Genomic DNA, 21,800 nt, shown 5'->3' on the forward strand with positions numbered 1-21,800 from the left:
AGACAGCATCAAGAGGATATTTTGACTATTATGTATAAAGTATTTAACCACAATGGTCATCTATCGTAATTTAATATGAAAAGGTACGTAGCATTAAGAAAAACGTGTGTTAAAGGTAAGTGTGCTTATTTTAGTGAATTAACCTTGATGATTTCCATCTCCTCATTTACTTGAATGATAATTATTTTGTGTTAGTTCATCACCAGAAATTACGATCACGCTGATGGGCCGATCGCAGCATGAGGCAGAAGGAACATCATCGTTTTCCTATTATTTCTGAATCAGCTCTCTTTTTTAATTGTGTAGTGTTGCATCTCTTTTCAAGTCTATAAATCTTCTGGTCCCTTGATGTTGTTCCGGGTATGAATAGATCGCGACTATAAAAATGCACAGAAATGAAAATGTTTCTTCCGAACGATTTCAAATAAATCGATCTGCTGCTCTTATGCAGGTATTTAATGCTCAACGTATGTTACTATAATATTGTAATCAATCCCTGATTCTGTTGGCAAGTGGCCCACCAAAATATTGACTTTTTCGACATTGTTAAAAAAAATAAAATAACAATTCGTTTTCTTTTCGCCCCTCAGGAGCAATGCTACACAGGTGAGAAGTGAGAGGTGAAGACTGGATTAAAAGAAACCTGAGAAATTTCGTGGTCCGATCACGATTCGATTCTCGACAATTCGGTTGCCTCACGCACTTTACTGGTATACCACCAGACCGAAGACACGCTACATTGTTTAGTCTAAATGGATGTGCGATTATCAGATGGCTGATATTAACTGTCAGACATTTCTGTAGAACAGGAGATGAGATGACAGAAGGTATTTAGGCAAAGCATGTGATTCTCTGCTATTCTGTTACTCTGTTTAATAACCATTTAGATGATTTAGTTAAAATCTGCTTTCAGCAAATAAGAGATGTTGCGGTAGGAGGAAGTCTTCTTCTTCTGCACTTTAAGGTTTAGGCATTTGCACCCGTTCCATCTTCAGTTTTCACTGTCACCTCGTTTTTAATCTTCCTTTTGGCTGGTACAGCATGACCCGACGTCGGATTCTCTACAACCATACTATGAATTTGATGTTTCAATAATGTTTTATTTCCTTTAATATCCTCATCAATATTATAAATAGCTTGTTAATTCCTAACATCCTAATTTAGTATATGGCCTTAACTTGTAGAATCTCTGACTTTCCTGTGAAATCTCATTTCTGCTGCTTGGAATTTACTTTTATCACGTTTTTCAGGGATCCATGACTCACTTCGACATAGCAATACACGTGTAGCCATTGTTGCATAAAAAATTAATTTTGTTTCCTCCTGTATCTTGTTCTGGAAGGTTTAGTTCATTTTTCTGCTTATTTACTGCTATTCTTTCCTCTTTTTTTCAATATCCTTGTTCAAATCACAGTTTGTATCGCATCTTGAAAAGTTAAAGCTGGAAACCTGGTCAGGTGGGGCATTATCTGTCATTATTTTTAAGTGAGCAGTATATTTCCCATAACGAGCCATGATTTTAGTTTCCTTTATTGATACTCGAAGGTTATGTTTCCTTTTCTCAAACTGATGTAGTTTAGACTCTGAATTTTGTAACTCATCTTCACTTTCTTCCAAAATTGGTACCTCATCTGCTTAAATAAGGATATTAACACATTTATTTCCTTTAATCTGTATACCTAGATTTATTTCTTGTTTCACGTTCTTAATCAAATCCTTTATATATACGTTTTATATGTACATTAAATAAGTTTGTTGTTTAAGTGCCTAATTCATAGTGAATTCTTCAGTTCGACTAATGCCAGCGTTCTTTGTTGTTTTTGTCTCCTCGTATGAGCTTTTCTACGATTTGATACAGGTCTAACACAAATAAAAAATTAAGGGTGAAAATAGGTCTATACAATGATGTTTACCGAAGAACTTCAACACACTCGAACATCTGGTGCATTTGAAGTCCTAATAAATTGAAAATGAAAAAGAAAAATTATACAATATTCCTCTGTTTTAAATGTGAAGAGTATAGAATGAAGATAATGTGGAGAAAATCACAGGATTGCTTTTTACAAGCAGTTCAAGTGAAAGACGTATGTTTATTTGAGTACATCGTCCACTAAAGATTACGCTATGAACTAGGGAAGGTATTTTATCACTTTTATATGCCATCTTAATCGTATTCTGCTAGGAGCATTGACTATAGGAAGTGATATGTGGGGTATGTGCTTTATTTTTAATTTTCGCTATTAGTTTGTAGCTCTGTAATTCTAGTCACAGACGACATTTCGGTAATGGTATTGGGTACATTACATGCAGTAAGTTTAATACTTTTTGTCTTTCACACTGGTGGACATCTGTTCTTTTGAAAAGGATATTCCAGCGTTCTTTTACCTGAAATTGTACTCCATCACAAACGTTCCCGTCACCAACAGGTCTTTCATATTTTCTCCTTGATAATCCTAAATTTATGTAAACATTTTTAAGTTTGTAAACTCTACCGTTGAGGTCAACGTTGCCTCAGTCAGTGCCAGATGGTGGATACATCGTTAATGAATCACGCACAGAGAATGTCAGAGACCACGATGCTTTGAATTTAAAATAAGTGTAAGCAACAAATTCGACAAAATTCGACAGCTAAAATACAACATCATGATAATCGACATGCAGAGAATGTCAGTTTGGCATGATGTGCACTACATGTATGCAAATGTTCAGCATTTCATGAAACTGTTCAAGGTAGTGTTAACATCAACTATATTCTGCACATTTGAGAAGATTACTCAGCGATTGTCTCAGGAAGAAGCCGGTTTCAGATGTTCGTTGTTTGCGAGAAGGTAGCGTTATACCTCGTGTAAGAAAGCGAAACGTCGTCGGCATGTTCTAGAATGCGGCAGTCTGTCGAGACTGTATTTATTGTTCCGCAATATTCCTGCCGGCGATGTTCCGGATCTCCCGACGGTCGTGAGAATATGGAATAGATGGGATCGGGAGTACATCTACATCTACATCTACATGACTACTCTGCAATTCACATTTAAGTGCTTGGCAGAGGGTTCGTCGAACCACAATCATACTATCTCTCTACCATTCCACTGCCGAACAGCGCGTGGGAAAAACGAACACCTAAACCTTTCTGTTCGAGCTCTGATTTCTCTTATTTTATTTTGATGATTATTCCTACCTATGTAGGCTGGGCTCAACAAAATATTTTCGCGTTCGGAAGAGAAAGTTGGTGACTGAAATTTCGTAAATAGATCTCGCCGCGACGAAAAACGTCTTTGCTGTGATGACTTCCATCCCAATTCGCGTATCATATCTGCCACACTCTCTCCCCTACTATGTGATAATACAAAACGAGCTGCCCTTTTTTGCACCCGTTCGATGTCCTCCGTCAATCCCACCTGGTAAGGATCCCTCACCGCGCAGCAATATTCTAACAGAGGACGAACGAGTGTAGTGTAAGCTGTCTCTTTAGTGGACTTGTTGCATCTTCTAAGTGTCCTGCCAATGAAACGCAACCTTTGGCTCGCCTTCCACACAATATTATCTGTGTGGTCTTTCCAACTGAAGTTGTTCGTAATTTTAACACCCAGGTACTTAGTTGAATTGACAGCCTTGAGAATTGTACTATTTATCGAGTAATCGAAATTCAACGGATTTCTTTTGGAACTCATGTGGATTACCTCACACTTTTCGTTATTTAGCGTCAACTGCCACCTGCCACACCATACAGCAATCTTTTCTAAATCGCTTTGCAACTGATACTGGTCTTCGGATGACCTTACTAGACGGTAAATTACAACATCATCTGCGAACAACCTAAGAGAACTGCTCAGATTGTCACCCAGGTCATTTATATAGATCAGGAACAACAGAGGTCCCAGGATGCTTCCCCGGGGAACACCTGATATCACTTCAGTTTTACTCGATGATTTGCCGTCTATTACTACGAACTGCGACCTTCCTGACAGGAAATCACGAATCCAGTCGCACAACTGAGACGATACCCCATAGGCCCGCAGCTTGATTAGAAGTCGCTTGTGAGGAACGGTGTCAAAAGCTTTCCGGAAATCTAGAAATACGGAATCAACTTGAGATCCCCTGTCGATAGCGGCCATTACTGCGTGCGAATGCCATACTGGTTCTCAATTTCCGTATGCGAATAATGCCCAAGAGGGCAGTCATATTGGTCCCTCGGCTCTGTAGGATTTTACAGCCACGTCACGTAACTTGAGTGATGAAATGGGTTGCTTTGCGGGAGACAAGCATTCACACACTACGGGTGACGACATCTGGAACATCAAGGACTGTCAAAATGGCGTCCATCGCTACGACTCCATTTACGTGGCAGTATATGTAAAGCTACATGATTGCTCTGCATTTCAGAATTAAGAATCGGGTAGAGTGTTTATTGAACCATCTTCAAGCCATTTCTCTACCGTTCCAGTATCGAACAGCACTCTGGAAAAACGCCCACTTAAATCTTTCCGTGCGAGCTGTGATTTTTCTTATTTTATTTTATTACGATGATAATTTCTACCTGTGTAAGTGAGTGCCAACAAAATATTTTGTCACTCTGAGGAGATCATGTCGTAATGAAAGATTCCTTCGTTCTGATGATTGCCACCTCAATTCGCGTATCATATCCGTGGTGCTCTCCCCCCTATTTCGCTATAATACAACACGGACTGCCCTTCTTTGGACGTTTTTGACGTCTACCGTCAATGCTATCTGATGCGGATCCCACATGGCACAGCAATACTGAAGAAAAGGGCGGACAAGCAGAAAGTTAGCAGTGTCTCTAATGGATCTGCAGCATTTTCTGCATGTTCTTCCAGTAAATCACACCATCATCCATGTGATCTTTCCAATTCAAGTTTTTCGCAACAGAAATTTAACGGCTTCCTTTTATTACACATGTGGATGAGTTCACTCGTACTTCTCATTATTTAGAATCAACCGCCATTTTTCGCACAACACAGATATCCTGTCTAAACGTTTCTGCAATTGTATTTCATCATCTGATGACTTTACAAGACGGTAAATGACAGCATAATCTGCAAACACTCTAATAAGGCTGCTCAGATTTTCTCCTAAATAGTTTATGCATATCAAGAATAGCAGAGGGCTTATAACACTTCTCCGTCGAGCGCCAAATATTACTTCTGTTTTATTCGATCACTTTCCGTCAGTTACTACGAACTGTGACCTTTCTGACAGGAAAACACGAATCCAGTCGCACAACTGAGACGATTCTCCATAGGCATGGAATTTGATTAGAAGTTGGTTGTGAGGAACGATGTGAATCTCCTTCCAGAAATCTAAAATATGGAATCAGTTTTACATCCCCTGTGACAACACCTATCACTTCGAGACAATAAAGAGCTATTTGTGCTTCAGAGATATTTTCAGAATTTTTGTTGATTATTTATCAATAAACAGCTTTTGTTTCGAGTTAATTCATAACGTTCGAATACAGTATATGTTCCAAAATCCTTGTGCAAATAGACTTTAGTAAGGGTCTGCAATTCAGTGGATTACTCCTGTTTCCTTTCTTGAGTACTGGTGTGACTTGTGTAGCTTTCCAGTCCTCTGGTACTGATTTTTTGGCGAGCTAGCTGTTTTATATGACTGCTAAGTATGGAGCTACTGTATGGGCATATTGTGAAAGGAACTTGAGTGGTGTACAATCTGAACCGCATGCCTTGCATTTGTTAAGTGATTTAAGTTTCTTAGCAACACCGAGGATATCTGCTTCTAAGTTACTTTTGACTCGAGTTCTAGGATATCTACTTCGTCTTATTTGGTGAAGGAATACTGGAAAAGTGTATTCAGTAACTCTGCTTCAGTGGCATTGTCATCTGTAACATTACCAATGATATCGTGGAGTGAAGATATGGATTGCACCTTACCGCTGGTCTACTTTACCTACGACCAGAATCTCTTCGGATTTTCTGCCAGATTTCGAGACAGAGCTTCACTGTGGAAAACCATCTCTCATAGAAGTTGGGGCTGAATTTCGAGATTCTGTTAAAGTTCGCCAATACTGGGAGTTTTGCGTTCTTTTAAGTTTGGCAAGCTTTTTGTACTGATTCTGCAAGAGCTTTCTTACCTGTTCTGTGTACTTCGGGCGGTCAGCACCATCGCTTATTAATTTATTTGGTATATATCTGTCAATTGCTGTCCATACTATTTCTTTGAATTCAAACCACATCTGGCCTATGCTTGTATAGTCAGATTGCAAGAAGTGGTGACTATCTCTAAGGACGGCGTCAAGCGAATTTTAATGCTCTGTTTTAAATAGTATCTTTTGCGCTCGGACAGCGGTACGCCCGACGACTTCACTAGACGAAGGAGTGGAACAACATCATCTATTTGAGTGAGTGCTGGTCTTGAGTAGGTGATACTGATCGGTGTCTGCGTCCGTGGAGGCACTGAGGATAGTGGGCGTTGCCTCACTGCATGCACCGTCGTCACACGATGGGCCCGGCACCTGGCGTGCTTTTGGGCACCCAGCATAAACATCTCTGATCCGCAAAGCCGATAATTTGGAGAGAAATCATCTTATTTTCGACGCATTATAGCCGATGACAGAGATCTCTCCATGAAGTTATCTTTAAACAACTTAACTCAAGACTACACGCTACACGAACTGTCCTTGGCAACCTCGATTCAGCACATTCACCAGAACTCTCACTCGTTGAAAACTTCTTATCGACTGTCAAGAACTGACCATCAATTGACAGCCACTACACTCGTATTTATTGTAGCAGAACACGACAAAGTGAGAATTACAGTCTTTATCCCTGTCTATTTAAAAATTCACACGTCGTTACTAATTTCGCAAGTACTCTCTCTAAACACCGATAACTGACCACCAATTTACTTATTATTTTGACTGTTCTAGACTTAAGACTTCTTCATAGAAGTTAAGTGCAACCGATCGTACCAGACAAATCATCTGTGCCTCGTATCTGCTCGTTCCAGAGTGACAAAGCAGAGCAAAGCGCTTCGCTTGGGAGTCTGTACGAGACCCGAAGATACTTGAAGTACTTCGTCTGACGTTTCGTTTTCAGTTTAGCTTATTGGTATGACTTTTGAAATAAGTGGGCGACGGCCTCCTGTTTGTAGATGCCTCTACTTAGTTTTCAAGAAAATTTAATGCATTTTTTTATAATGCTGACGATCGAAAATTAGCATTTTGCCTCGCTGCCTCCGTAGACAGCAGCCAATCACTGCGATGGACTACAATGCGGGCGATCTTCCTCACGAAACGAGCATTGGTCATACCATCTGCTGGTGGCAGCTCACACTACTTATTACGGTTGGTTGTTTGATTTGTGGGGAGGGGACCAAACAGCGAGGTCATCGGTCCCATAGGATTAGGAAAGGATGCGGAAAGAAGTCGGCCGTGCCCTTTCAAAGGAATCATCCCGGCATTTGCCTGACGCGGTTTAGGGAAATAACGGAGAATCTGAATCACGATAGCTGGACACGGGTTTGAAACGTCGTCCTCCCGAATTCGAGTCCAGTGTGATAACCACTGCGCCACCTCGCTCGGTACTAGTGATTACGTCACCAGTTTGATGCTGAAATCTCAGCAGCTCTGAAGTGAGAATCTTGGAGCTAAATATGATAGCTGCTAAAGCTAGAAATATTACACCAATAAGATTGACGGCTTCGTTAAAGCAGCATGGCATGACGTACTCAGCTGTGTCGCCCAAAGCGCAGGCGACTCCTCTACATAAGAAGAGAAAAATAAAACACCCGCATTGTCCATAACATCAGTTTCCTGCAAAATTCTTGAACATATTCTGTATTAGAAAATAATAAATTTCCTTGAGACCGAAAAGCTTCCGTCCACGAATCAGTACGGCTCCAGAGAGCGTAGCTCGTGCGAAATCCAGATTGCCCTTTTCTCACATAATGTACAGCGAACTATGAACGAAGGGCAACAGGCAGATTCCATACTTATCGATTTCCAAAAGGCATTTCCCAAGGACCCGACTGCAGACTGTTAACGAAGGTAGGAACATATGCAAAAGGTTCCCAGATATGTGAATGACTCGATGACTTCTTAATTAATAGAACCCAGTACATTGTCCTAGACGGTAGGTGTTCATCAGAGACAAGGATATCATCCGGAGTGTCCCGGCGAAGCGTGATAGGACCTTTATTACTGTCTTTATACATAAATGATCTAGCCGGTGATCTGCGGTTGTTTGTTGATGATGCGGTTGTGTACGGGAAGGTGTTGTTGAGTGACTGTAGGAGGATACAAGATGACTTAGACAACATTTCCAGTTGGTGTGATGAATGGCAGCTAGCTCTAAACGTAGAAAAATGTAGGTTAATGGGGATGAGTAGGAAAAACAAATCCGTAATGTCCGGATACAGCATTAGCAGTGTCCTGCTTGACACATTCACGTCTTTTAAATATCTGGAGGCAGCGTTGCAAAGCGGTATAAAATGGGATGAGCATGTGAGAATAGTCGTAGGGAAGGCGAATAGTCGACTTCGGTTTATTGGGAGTATACTGGAAAAGTGTAGTTCACCTGCAATGGAGACCACATCTATTTTTCAGTGCTGCTGGAGTGTATGAGATCCGTACCAGGATGGTTTAAAGGAAGACATCGAAGCAATTCAGAGAGGGCTGCTAGATTTGTTACTAGGAGGTTCGAACAACACGCGAGTGTTACGGAAATGCTTCGGGAATTCAAATGGGAATCCATAGAGGGAGAAAACGTAGAGAACTGGAATTTGAAGCTGACTGTAGAACGGTTCTTCTGCCGACAAGGTACATTTCGGTTGAAGACCACCAAGATCAAATATGAGAAATTAGGACTCATATGGAGGCGCATAGACAGTAGATTTTCCCTCGCTTTATTTGCGAGTGGAACAGGAAAGAAAACGGCTGGTATTGGTCAGGGTACCCTCCTTCACGCACCATACGGTGGCTGGCGGAGTATATATGTAGATGCAGCTGTAGAACTACACCGTGTATACACATAATAAGTGAAATTTCGTTATTTGCTATCCTTCTTGGTGCTATAATTTTAATGACCAGGAGAGTAAATTCTGTTACCTAGTTTTCCGTTGGTAACCTTAACAAAGGAACAGCGAAGCTGGTGCTGTTCTGTTGTCTGCCAGCGCACAAATGTGCCGCTGTTTGACTTCACTTGTTAACTGAGACTTGGCGTTCTTTCTCTTCCCCTTCAGGCAGCTCGCTTGCTCCAGGTCCCACGCGTGAAGGAGGGCCGCGTGCCGAGCACGCTGTTCCTTTGGGCGAGCGGTACCCCCCCCCCCCTCCACTCCTTTCTCCGCCACCACGCCCTCCACCATTCCGCCCTTGGGGTTGGGCCCCGTGACGCCAGTGTTTCACAGCCTCCGGCGGCGCCGCGAGCAAGAACTCAGCTACAAGCCGCGCCACCCCTGTTGCTGCCGGTGACTCCCGCCTTTACAACGTGGACCCCCGAGTTTACGGCCAGAGCTGCTGAGTTCACATTAGCATGAATGTACTCGCAAGAACTAGCGACTAGCCACTGTTTGGACCACACCTTCGATTTAGCTATTCTGTGCGAGAACAAATTACGTCTCTCTCTCTCTCTCCCCCCCTCCCTCTTTGTCTGTCTCTCAGTGTAGCAGTCTCTTTCGCTTGATTTCGGCTGCGTGGAACGGAACGCGGCTTATGATTACCTGTTTCAAAACAACAGAGGTTGTATTTACATCGCTCACACTATGGAACTCATTAAGTTAGGCAATTTCATGTTCCATGGGCCTTTCGAACAAAATGAGACGTAACGAAGTAGTCCAGAAGCTACTTACTGTAACTATAATCTAGAAAGGACATTCCTGAGAAGTCGAGATTAGATCGGTGTTAATCACGTGGTACTTGCCTGAGACGGTGACAACCTCAAGCTTGTCGTAACAGGACCACACATTGGATGCCCAGTTAAATGTCTAAATAAGGCCAGCAGTGCAGCAATGAGAGGTAGGTCATTGGACACTGTTCTGGAAAGAAGATGACCGTTGAAGATGATGCAAACTACTTTTACAATAGTGAATTTTTCGTGGAAGATATGATAATAAGGCATTCTCTGGTTTCAGTAGTAAGTGCAGAGTTTGCTAAAAGCTTAGTTAAACATTTCAGTAATCAGTTTTTTGGAGATTACCGAAATATAGAAACATCGTCATATTGCCGGTTTTGGCTATAACCTGAAAGTAGCCGGCCGCGGTGGTCTCGCGGTTCTAGGCGCGCAGTCCGGAACCGCGCGACTGCTACGGTCGCAGGTTCGAATCCTGCCCCGGGCATGGATGTGTGTGGTGTCCTTAGGTTAGTTAGGTTTAAGTAGTTCTAAGTTCTAGGGGACTGATGACCACAGATGTTAAGTCCCATAGTGCTCAGAACCATTTGAACCAACCTGAAAGTAAACACTGTATATAACTTTTGGATAGGATTTGAAAAATGATTATCTAGAATTAGTTGTTTGAGTACATAGCTATACAAATTAATTACTGTTGTGCATTTATTAAGTAAGTGTATGTGTTCCATGACTACCTTCAATTATTTGTGGGGTCAGCTGGTGTTTTTAATTGTATAATGGCATGCAAACATTCATATAATACAGCATAGGAGACGAGGGTTTTGCCTAGCTACTCATGGTGGTAGCTTATTTCTTAATCCATTTTTTCGCAGTGTTGTGTACACGCAACACGAAGTTTGGTTCAAATGGCTCTGAGCACTATGGGATTTAACATCTGACGTCATCAGTCCCCTAGAACTTAGAACTACTTAAACGTAACTAACCTAAGGACATCACACACATCCAAGCCCCAGGCAGGATTCGAACCTGCGACCGTAGTGGTCGCGCGGTTCCAGATTGAAGCGCCTAGAACCGCTCGACCACAACGGCCGGCGCAACACGAAGTTTCCAGTAATTAATTTTTTTCGTGATGTGCCAGACTAATTGTGAAATATTAAAAAAAAAATAGACAGAGAACTTGTGAATTCCATTTAACGTATGCGTGATGAGTTTTGTGCAATAAGTTCATTTTGCGAAGTTTAGCTAAATGTTGCGTTTGCACAACACTGGGAAGAAATGGATTAACACATCTTAACTTACATCTGGTGACCAATCTGACAGTATCCTGTATTACGCACAAGCCTTGTAATATTGGTGATATTGCCAGAAAAAAGAAAGAGGTACAGGGAATATAATTTCATTTTATTACTTTAGTGACAGGATGTAGTACACTGGAAGTTCATGTCAAATTTGCAATCCACAAGATCATCCTGCTTTAGTGGTCCAAAAGAGTTTACAGTTGTTTAATTACCCTAGGTTTGAAGTTCCTTGGTCGGCCCGTCAGGACTTCTGTGGAGAGATCAGTCTCTAATTTTGCTTGATCCTTGTTGGGCACTTTCTATGAACAAAGATACCAGATTGTGTGTGGATGTCATTTCTTAAGTAAGCTTCTCTGTTCTTGTCTGAACTGAGTTAGGTTATTATAAAGGTAGCTGTGCTTTCTCCCACGATTAGCACTACTTAGCAGATGCAAATATATGATCCAGAATTCATGACTCGCTTAGGTGAATATGGTTGCTGCTGTTTCAGTCTTGCCAGTATTTGGTTCATTACTCGTTTTGTCAGTAAATACTCAATATACAATGCGTATTTTACAGACTATAAGATGCTATGGACTATACAGTGTAAAGACCCGTACCCAAAGACTGGAAAGTTGCACAGGTCGCACCAGTATTCAAGAAAGGTAGTAGGCGTAATCCATTAAATTACAGGCCCATATCATTAACGTATATATGCGGCAGGATTTTTAAACATATATTGTGTTCAAACCTTATGAACTACCCGAAGAGAAGAGTCTACTGACACATAGTCAACACGGATTTAGAAAACATCATTCTTCTGTAACACAACTAGATCTGTACACACAAAAAGTGTTGGGTGCTATTGACAGGTGATTTCAAATTGATTCTGTACTTCTAGATTTCCATAAGGCTTTTAACACTATACCACAAAAGTGGCTTGTAGTGAAATTGCGTGCTTATTGAATATAGTTTCAGTTATCAGACTGGATTCATGATTTCCTGTCAGAGAGGACACAGTTTGTAGTAACTGATGGAAAGTCATCGAGTAAAACAGAAGTGATTTCTGGCGTTCCCCAAGGTAGTGCTATAGGCCCTCTGTTGTTCCTTTTCTATATAAACGATTTAGGAGACAATCTGAGCAGTCGTCTTAGGTTGTTTGTTGATGATGCTGTCATTTATCTCCTAGTAAATCCAAAAAAAATTGCAAAAAGATTTAGGAAAGATATCTGAATGGTACGAAAATTGGCCATTGACGCTAAATAATGAAAAGTGTGAGGTCATCCACATGAGTGCTAAAAGGAATCCATTAAACTTTGGTTATGCGGTAAACCAGTCTAATCTAAAGGCTGCAAATTCAAATAAATACCTAGGAATTACTATTACGAACAATTTCAAGTAGAAAGACGTCGTAGAAAATGTTGTGGAGAAGGCACACTAAAGACTGTGTGTTAATGGCAGAGTATATAGAAAATTTAACACTCTACTAAAGAGACTGCCTACACTACACTTGTCTGTCCTCTTTAGGAGTACTGCTGTGTGGTCTGGGATCCTTACCAGGTAATATAAACGTAGTTCATCGAGAAAGACAACGAAGAGCAGCATGTTTTGTATTATCGCGAAATAGGGGAGAGAGAGTCACAAACATGATACAGGGTTTGGGAGGGACACCATTAAAACAAAGGCATTTTCCGTTCTGGCGGAATCTTCTCATGAAATATCAATCACCAACTTTTTCCTCCAAATGCAAAAATATTTTGTTCACACTCACCTACGTAGGAAGAAACGATCTTTACAATAAAATAAGGGATATCAGAGCTTACACGGAAAGAAATAGGTGTTTGTTTCTTCCGCGTGCTGTTCTGGAGTGGAATAATAGACAATTATTGTGAAGGTGGTTCAATGAACCCCGCCAGGCATTTAAGTGTGATTTGCAGAATATCCATGGACATGTAGATGTAGAATGTTGTAAGCGCTCCCCGTAAAACAGGTTGGGAACGAAAGGGAGTGTGTTCGCTGCTCGTTCTACGCAGCCAGTAAGAGAGAAGCGGACAGACGATGTGTTTCGAAGCAAGAGATGAAGGAATACTGTCACATTTTCATTTCAATGCAGACCCAAAATCCCATAAGTATTCGGAAAAAAATCTGCGATCGTGTTCACAAGAGTTACGCAAATCATCCCCTTGGTATATAAAATATTGCCGAAATACGAACCTGTATGGATGTGAGACGTACATATTTTCTGATGACTATCTTATGAATATCTACATGAACTCTTCAGGAAATGTAACCTACATTCGTATCACAGTATCATATTCTTTGACTTCGAAGAGCTCACAACCAGGTATCACATTTCAGACTAACCCGTACCTCAGGCTACAATACAGATTAATGTTACCACAACCTTCATTCGGAGAAATAGTTTCCTTTTAGGTGGCATACTTGCTGGCTTCATCAGTTTACACCGGGGTTATCATCTTCCAACTTAACGTAGACTTCGGGCTATACTACGGATCAGTGTGTCATCGCAATGTTCATTCAGGCAGAGTGCTGGCTTTTATGTACAATGGAGTTGGCAGTCATCTCAGACGAATGTCATGAAGTACCAACGAAGAACAATATCACGAATCAAGAGCGGTGAGGAGAACTTGTTCAACAGAAATATATTGCTTCTTTTCTCGACTATCATTGGTTACATGAAACAATTACCTCTCTCACTACGCGAAACCGACTAGCTGTCGATCTATGAACGGCAGAGAAACATTGTCGTTACTGGCTTACTAAAATTAAGGGGTTGGTGATCTTTTGCTGTCTGGGCTATGCTCGCCTCTGTTAAGAAAATGTGGCTCGACGTTGTCGTAGGGTCGAGCCATACACCTCTGCTTTCAGGCCCAATAGCTAAGATAGCTGAAATAACAGTTTATAATTCTCTGGTCAACTAACTAACGCGCTGGCAAGTTAAGTTACATTTTAGATAAATATAAAATGAAATTAAACGAATAATGATGAATGACTATAAAAGGATATTAACTGCAGCCTATAAATTAATGTAGACGACAGTATAATTTTACGTTGAATGAAGTGATAATTTACAGAATCAAATTATGGAAGGATCTCTAGAAATGGTGGTCTTACAGTAATTAAGTTTAAATGATAAAAATTGGTAAAATTCATCAAAACTTAAGATTGCGTAATCTGCGTAGTGAGAATGATAGTAGACTCCCCAGTAATTAACAAATCATCACTCGTTCGCCAAAATAACGTAGTCTCATGTTTTGAACTACGTAAAAATTACCCCAAAACAGCAAATAAATCACATCCAAGTTCCTTGATGCACATCTTATGACGATCGCTAATTTAAAGTTCATACTATCCCACTAAGTCAAAGTTCTACTTTATGAAATGTTAAAGTATTCGCGACACATATCCGCAAGTATCCATCACTTTACCCGACTGACTGCTTTGCAACATCAAGTGACTCCTCTATTACGTCTCGACATGAAGTTCACTGTATTACATCTCCACACCATGCATTCCCCATCACATCTCCACATTAAGTCTTCCACTCTCCATTAGTTAACGACAAAAAGCGCTTCAACACTCTACCCCTCCCAAAAATCGCCCCTTACTTCCAAGAGCCATTCCACAAATCAAAATGTTCTAGTCTCACCGCACACACCAGTAAGAAGCGTTCGCTCCCGCAACAAACAGCATGAATTTCTAAAATCTATGAAATGAACCATCATTTGCATTATAATAAAGTTACAGATTATATGTCTTAAATTTAAATAAAAGTATTTTCTCCTGCTTCTGTAGAGACAAATAAGGATATTGTACATATAAAAGCACAGACATAATTAGGCATGATCTAGCACATACGTGCTTACAACAAAGGCCTGCTCAGCTGATTCGCCTTTCGACGTGTAATAAATTTATGGTGTTAAATCGTATGGATCATTTACCGTTTTTAAAAAACAAAGAGTTTAGTACTGGCCGACATAACTTTTAGCTTTCATTCAAACAGTTAATAACTGAGATAAATGGAACATGATCACGTTTGGCTAGACCTGGGAATTGCCATATAGCTTCCATTTGTTGTGTATCTGTGGAGGGTACTATGATCTGACGTATTTTCGCAATAAAAAGACATAAAACGCAGTAATTTAATAAATAAAAACTGTATTTGTGTCACTTTCAGGCGTGTTAGCTAGAGTTCTGAACTATCATCTGATAGTTTCCAGAATGAGATTTTCAATCTGCAGCGGAGTGTGCGCTGATATGAAACTTCCTGGCAGATTAAAACTGTGTGCCCGACAGAGACTCGAACTCAGGGCCTCTGCCTTTCGCGGGCAAGTGCTATACCATCGGAGCTACGACTCACGCCCGGTACTCACACCTTTACTTCTGCCAGTATCTCGTCTCCCACCTTCCAAACTTATAGAAGCTCTCCTGCGAACCTTGCAGAACTACCACTTCTGAAAGAAAGGATACTGCGGAGACATGGCTTAGCCACAGCCTGGGGGATGTTTCCAGAATGAGATTTTCACTCTGCAGCGGAGTGTGCGCTGATATGAAACTTCCTGGCAGATTGGAAGGTAGGAGACGAGATATTGGCAGAAGTAAAGCTGTGAGTACCGGGCGTGAGTCGTGCTTTGGTAGCTCAGATGGTAGAGCACTTGCCCGCGAAAGGCAAAAGTCCCGAGTTCGAGTCTCGGTCGGGCACACAGTTTTAATCTGCCAGGAAGTTTCATATCAGCGCACACTCCGCTGCAGAGTGAAAATCTCATTCTGGAAACATCCCCCAGGCTGTGGCTAAGCCATGTCTCCGCAGTATCCTTTCTTTCAGGAGTGCTAGTTCTGCAAGGTTCGCAGGAGAGCTTCTGTAAAGTTTGGAAGGTAGGAGACAAGATACTGGCAGAAGTAAAGCTGTGAGTACCGGGCGAGAGTCCCGCTTCGGTAGCTCAGATGGTAGAGAACTTGCCCGCGAAAGGCAAAGGTTCCGAGTTCGAGTCTCGATCGGGCAGACAGTTTTAATCTGCCAGGAAGTTTCATATCATCTGATACTTTGTTTATAGATCGTGTGAAGCTTCAGCAGTTGCTAATCTGCGGTGTCTATTGTAAATATACACTGGTGCCCAAAATTAGAGCAACAAACGGAAATTTTGCAAGGTTGCGTTTATTTTGCCATAAAACAGTACAAACAGGTGATAGTAAAGTAGAAACAATGTAAAGAATAAACAATGTAAACAACCGCAACATGCATACCGGCAGACAAAAGCGTGCTTCACTTCTTCCAGCTTAACAGATTTGCACACACATTCCGACAACTGGTTAATGAGGGAGTGCGACACCTCTGACAGCAGTACAGGCCTGAAAACGCCAGGGCATGGTGTGAAGGACATCAGTCTTATGTTGAGGCAATAACGCCCATTCTTCCTGTAGAGCTTCAATCAAATGGCTCTGAGCACTATGGGACTTACAATCTGAGGTCATCAGTTCCCTAGACTTAGAAACTAGTTAAACCTAACTAACCTAAGGACATCACACACATCCATGCCCGAGGCAAGATTCGAATCTGCGACCACAGCAGGCGCGTGGTTCCGGACTGAAGCGCCTACAGCCGCTCGGCTACAGCGGCCGGCCCTGTAGAGCTCTTCAAAGTCTTGGAAAGTTGTCGGTGGATGCTGGCGTGATGCAAGCTGTCTCCCTAACGCATCCCAGACATGCTCTATGGGAGTCAAACAATCCGTGCTCTACGAGGTCGAACATTATCGACCATCAGTACGAAGTCTGGGCCCACAGCACCTCGCAACAACCGGAAATGAGGTCCCATGATCTCCTCACGATACCTGACAGCAGTTGAATCTTGCCGATTCACCTGTACAGTTTCATGATGAGGGGTTTGAGAGGTAAACATAATCTCTGCCCACACCTTTAGGATACACCTCGATATCGGTCTCTTTCAACAATGTTTCCGTCCCGAAATCTTGTTCCGCGTTTCCTCCAGATGCGAATCCATCGAGAATCACTCTGCGGACTAAATGGAGACTCATCTGTGAGAACAACTTGGCCCACTTTTCGACCGTCCAGGTGGTATGTTGATGACTCCACTCTAGACGTTCCCTTCTGTGAAGAAATGTCAGAGGAAAGACATACAACATGTCTCCGACAATAAAGGCGAGTTTGTGAAAGCCTTCTGCGCATAGTTTGCCTCGATACAACACGCCCAGTGGATGCTGGGAGCTCACATACCAGTTGCCCTACTGCCGTGCCCTTACAGCCAAATGAGAGTCCTCTCTTCTGAAGTCACACGTGATCGGTCCTACTCTGGTCTTCGGGACACAGTTTCGGTTTCTATTAACTGTCGCCACATCCGAGAAACAACAGAGCGAATCGCAATAAGCCATCGGGCCAAATCAGTTTGCGGTTGCCCTACTTCCATTCTTTCCACGGCCTTGCAACGTCTGTAACTGTGTACACAGTGATTGTGGATGTGGGGCTACCTGGTAAACGTCATCATAAGCATGGTTTCCCGATAACCGGAATGCCACCTGTCATGTAGAGCACGATCGTACGGCCTTCTGGTTGACAGCTTGTATGATTATGTTGTGAATTAGACACAGGATGGGGAAATAGCTGCTTGTTATTTTAATCTTGGACACCTGTGTATTTTTTTAACAGTGTTCCACTAAGTTCTAAACTTTTTATGATGTTTGTAATATGCGACACAATACTGCAAGAATGCTAATATAATCTTCTATGAGGCTGATTTCTAGAGCATATGTCTTATGTTACAATACCTCCACTTAATGTGGAATTTAGCTTGTTAATTTGACACATTAAGTAGCACCAGATTTGATATATTTAAAACTAAACATGTCGTACATTCACGTCATGTTAGTAGTGTAAATAACTTTGTGGAAGTGCATGAACCAGCATGAATTGGTTCGATAAGACTAAACTTAAAATAATATACATAATTACATAATAAATACAATGACGGAAAAAAACGCCAAGAAGAAATTGCTCATAAACGAGAGAGGCTAGGCGTGTTCCTACATCTGAAAGATAACATCTACTCAAATTATCGCCAGGTTTGCTTCAAATAAGCACTCTAATGGTCTTGAGCGTTAGTTATCTTTGAGATTTGACGTGGTGAGATGGTGTTAGTCAAGAAAGCCTTTAAAGCGACAAAGATGTCATTATCAACGTATCATTGACTCTGAACTAGGTTGTGAAACAGGACAGCGAGAAGCTGGATGTTCCTTCTGCGATGTTGTAGAAATACTTGGCAAGAATGTAGCCATTGCACATGAATGCTGGCAGCGGTGGTCATGCGAAAGTACGGTTGCAAGAAGTTCGAACTTCGATGGCCAAGTGACTCTACCGAGAGGGAAAACCATTGTGTTCGGCGAATGGCTCTGGCACATAGCACATCATCTGAAGCAGCAATATGAACAGCAGTAGGCACCACAATGATACAACCAACTGGTACAAATCGGTTACTTCAGGGGCAGCTTCGAGCTGTAGCTTGCATTCCACTGACCCTAACCCACCGCCAATTACGACTTCAATGGTGGAAGGCAGGAACTCATTATGCGGTAGGGATGAGATCTGCTGCGTTTTCTAACTGAAAACTGGTTCTTCCTTGGTGCCAGTGATGGTTGTGTGTTGGTTAGAATGAAGCCAGTTGAGGGCCTGCAACTGGACATACACTTCGAATTACGGTCGAGGGTACTACTTCGTGTAACAGCACAAGCATTCTCGTGGTTGTCCCAAGCACCGTCACTGCCAGTTTGTGTGTCAGTCTGGTGATGTGACCTGTTATGCTACCTTTCAACAACAGCATTCCAGGGGGTGTTTTAAAACGAGGTAACGCTCTCGCACATACCATTATAGTAACCCAACATACTCCAAAGAGCGTCGACATAATGCCTTGGCCTACTCATTCACTGGATCTGTCTCCAAGTGCGATCAAATGTGTCTTCATCAGACAACCCCACCGTCACCCACAAACAGCATTAACCGTTTCCATATTGACTGACCAGTGCAACAGGTATGGAACTCTGTTCCACAAACTGAAAGCTGGCACCTGTCCAAAGCAATGCAAGCATCTTTCGGTATTTGCATTCATCATTCTGAAAATTACACTAGTTATTGATGTGCTAGCATTTTACATTTGCAACAGTAAATCTGGAGCTTAATTTACCTGTTATCTTGTAAAGTAAATCACTTAAATATATTATTTAGACAAATGTATTCCTGAAATTTCATTGCGATATACTACGAGTGGTGTTCAAAAAGTAATGCAACACTTCTTAGACAATTTCGGTTGAAAAAATACATAATTTGTTGTGGGATATTGCGGAGTATTCCCGCTTCAGCCCCTACAGTTCGTTAGGTAGCAGTGCTGTATGTAGCCTTGAAAATGATGTCTGTAATGGCGGTGCGTTTCAAGCAAGAGCTGTGTTGTAGCATGTCGCTGGTCGAACCCGGGACCCCAGATGGCCGAGCAGAAGTTGGGACCCCCCGCGCCGCTTTTCGTCAGGAGGCTGAGCAAGTACAACAGTGTCAAGGGGCAGAGCATTGTGATACCATGGTATTCAGAAGTATTCCTTTATTCACATAATTTACATTACTTAGATGGGTGCAGTGGAGTGTTGGCATACCAGCAGTTGCTGAGCCAGCTGGACAGGCAGAACAGCGCTGTGGGCAGCACGCCAACGCTGTTGCTCTATCATCAAGGCCGCTCAGCTGGAAATCAGCTGTGCTCGCCCCAGTCGCCGACCGCCTGCGATTCTGGAGACTGTTACAGTCCCTGGTCCGCACCGCCCTGCTATGTCCAACCATGGGATGAAGGTGGATGTACTGGTCACTCATGGCCTTCGGGCCACCGCTGCTCCCAGGACAGGACCAGACTCGAACCTGCGCCCTCCTGGATGTGGTGCCACTAGTGATGCTTGACAGTTGGCAACACCCACCGCTGTCTCTGCCACTGCTTCAGCGCTGCCACGCCTCCTGCAGTGCATGCCTCACCTGGACCCCAGTATGCCAGGTGAGAAGTGAATGTGGCTCATCCTGGATTCGCTGCAGGCTGCTGTCACTGCCCTCCTTCAGGCAGACAATGCAATCTCCAAGTGCCCAGCTGCCGTTCCGTCCCACCCCGGTGTTGTGTCCCCGGAGGCGGAATACAGCCTGCACAAGTACATAAAAATACAGGTTTACATATAATGTCTACAACATCGCTGCCAGACTGGCCTCTATAAGGGTAGACCAGCACAGGTCCGACCAGACTCTCAACTGACCTGGCATACCCCTCAAGCTTTTTTTTTTTTTTTTTTTTTTTTTTTTAGTGGTGGAGCCCTTCCACGCCCACACCGGAATGATGGCCAACACAATAGGTCTACTGCCATCTCTGCATAAGGGTTAGTATTCACTAAAGTGAGGTGTCGCAGGATGTGGGTACTGCGATGTTTGCGTACGTCTGGTTAGGGTTAACCATTAATATGCGCTCATCTGGAGATAGATTGGGTCGAAATCGAACGAAGGGTAGCGGTTTGAAGGGCAGAGGAAAAAAAGTGCCAAGGCAAGAGCCAAGGGAAAAAAAATACCTCTGCGATAGTTAGGTCGGGTGGTAAGAGCAGTAGCGGTTGTCTTGCTGCCCGTGATCCTGCAACAGATTTATAATCGATCTTATGTCCGATAGGTCATATACCGGAAGCACAGTGTGTGGGAATGTTGGCGGATTGTTTGTGCGTCTGTGGGCGAGCTCGTCGGTGTCCCTGCTGTGGCCTGTTGGTCGGCTCTAATAGCAGCTGGTAGTAACCAGTCAGTGTTGCTGATACGCAGGGGCTTGCCGTCGTTTGTCGCTTGTTTGCGTATGTTAGTTTACTGTAGGTGGCTATGCCCTAGCTAGCAGTGTCTTTGGCCGCTTGTGCTTCCACCTGTGGTTGTGATCGTAGTTTTTCAGAGTGAGGATGAAAGGATTGTTCGAGTGTCTCGAGTTCCTGTACAGTCGTGTGGCGTGTTTTTTGAATACTTCCTTGAGGGTATCAAGGCGGTATTCACGGTGAAGAACCACGGTGCGTGTGTAGCGTGGAGCGATGCTAATGATTCGTAGCACCTTGTTCTGTATGATCTGCAGGCGGTGCAGTCGTGTAGGAGCTGCGTATCCCCAGACGGGAGCTGTGTACGTCATCAGAGGTCTAATCAGTGTCATGTATATGGACCTCGACACCCTCCTATTCAGTGTGCTTTCCCTGTTGTGGATTGGGTAGAGCTGTTTGAGCCTCGCGTGCGCTCAGTTGGCAACGTATTCGATGTGGTCCCCCCATGTAAGTTTCCGGTCCAGCCAGACACCAAGGTATCTGACTTTCTCTCGGAAACGTATTGGGCGTGTATGTAGTGTTATTGGTCTACAGTGTTGATGTTTGCGCAGTAGTTTCGGTCTGCGTGTGAACAGAACTGCTTCGCACTTGTCGACGTTTACTTTAATACGCCATCGCTCCAACCAAGGCTCAGCTGTTCTGAGTGCTGTCTGTATTCGTGAATTGATGTTCGACGGTTTCCAATCTTGCGCAAAGATTGGCGGTGTCATCCGCGTAGACGGCTAACGTCGTGTTTTGTGTCGCTGGGAAGTCATTAATGTACAGGTTAAACAAGATGGGCCCTAGGATGCTTCCTTGGGGTACTCCAGCTTGGATAC

This window comes from Schistocerca cancellata, chromosome 3 (assembly GCF_023864275.1).
Source record: "Schistocerca cancellata isolate TAMUIC-IGC-003103 chromosome 3, iqSchCanc2.1, whole genome shotgun sequence".
NCBI classification, from domain to species: Eukaryota; Metazoa; Arthropoda; class Insecta; order Orthoptera; family Acrididae; genus Schistocerca; species Schistocerca cancellata.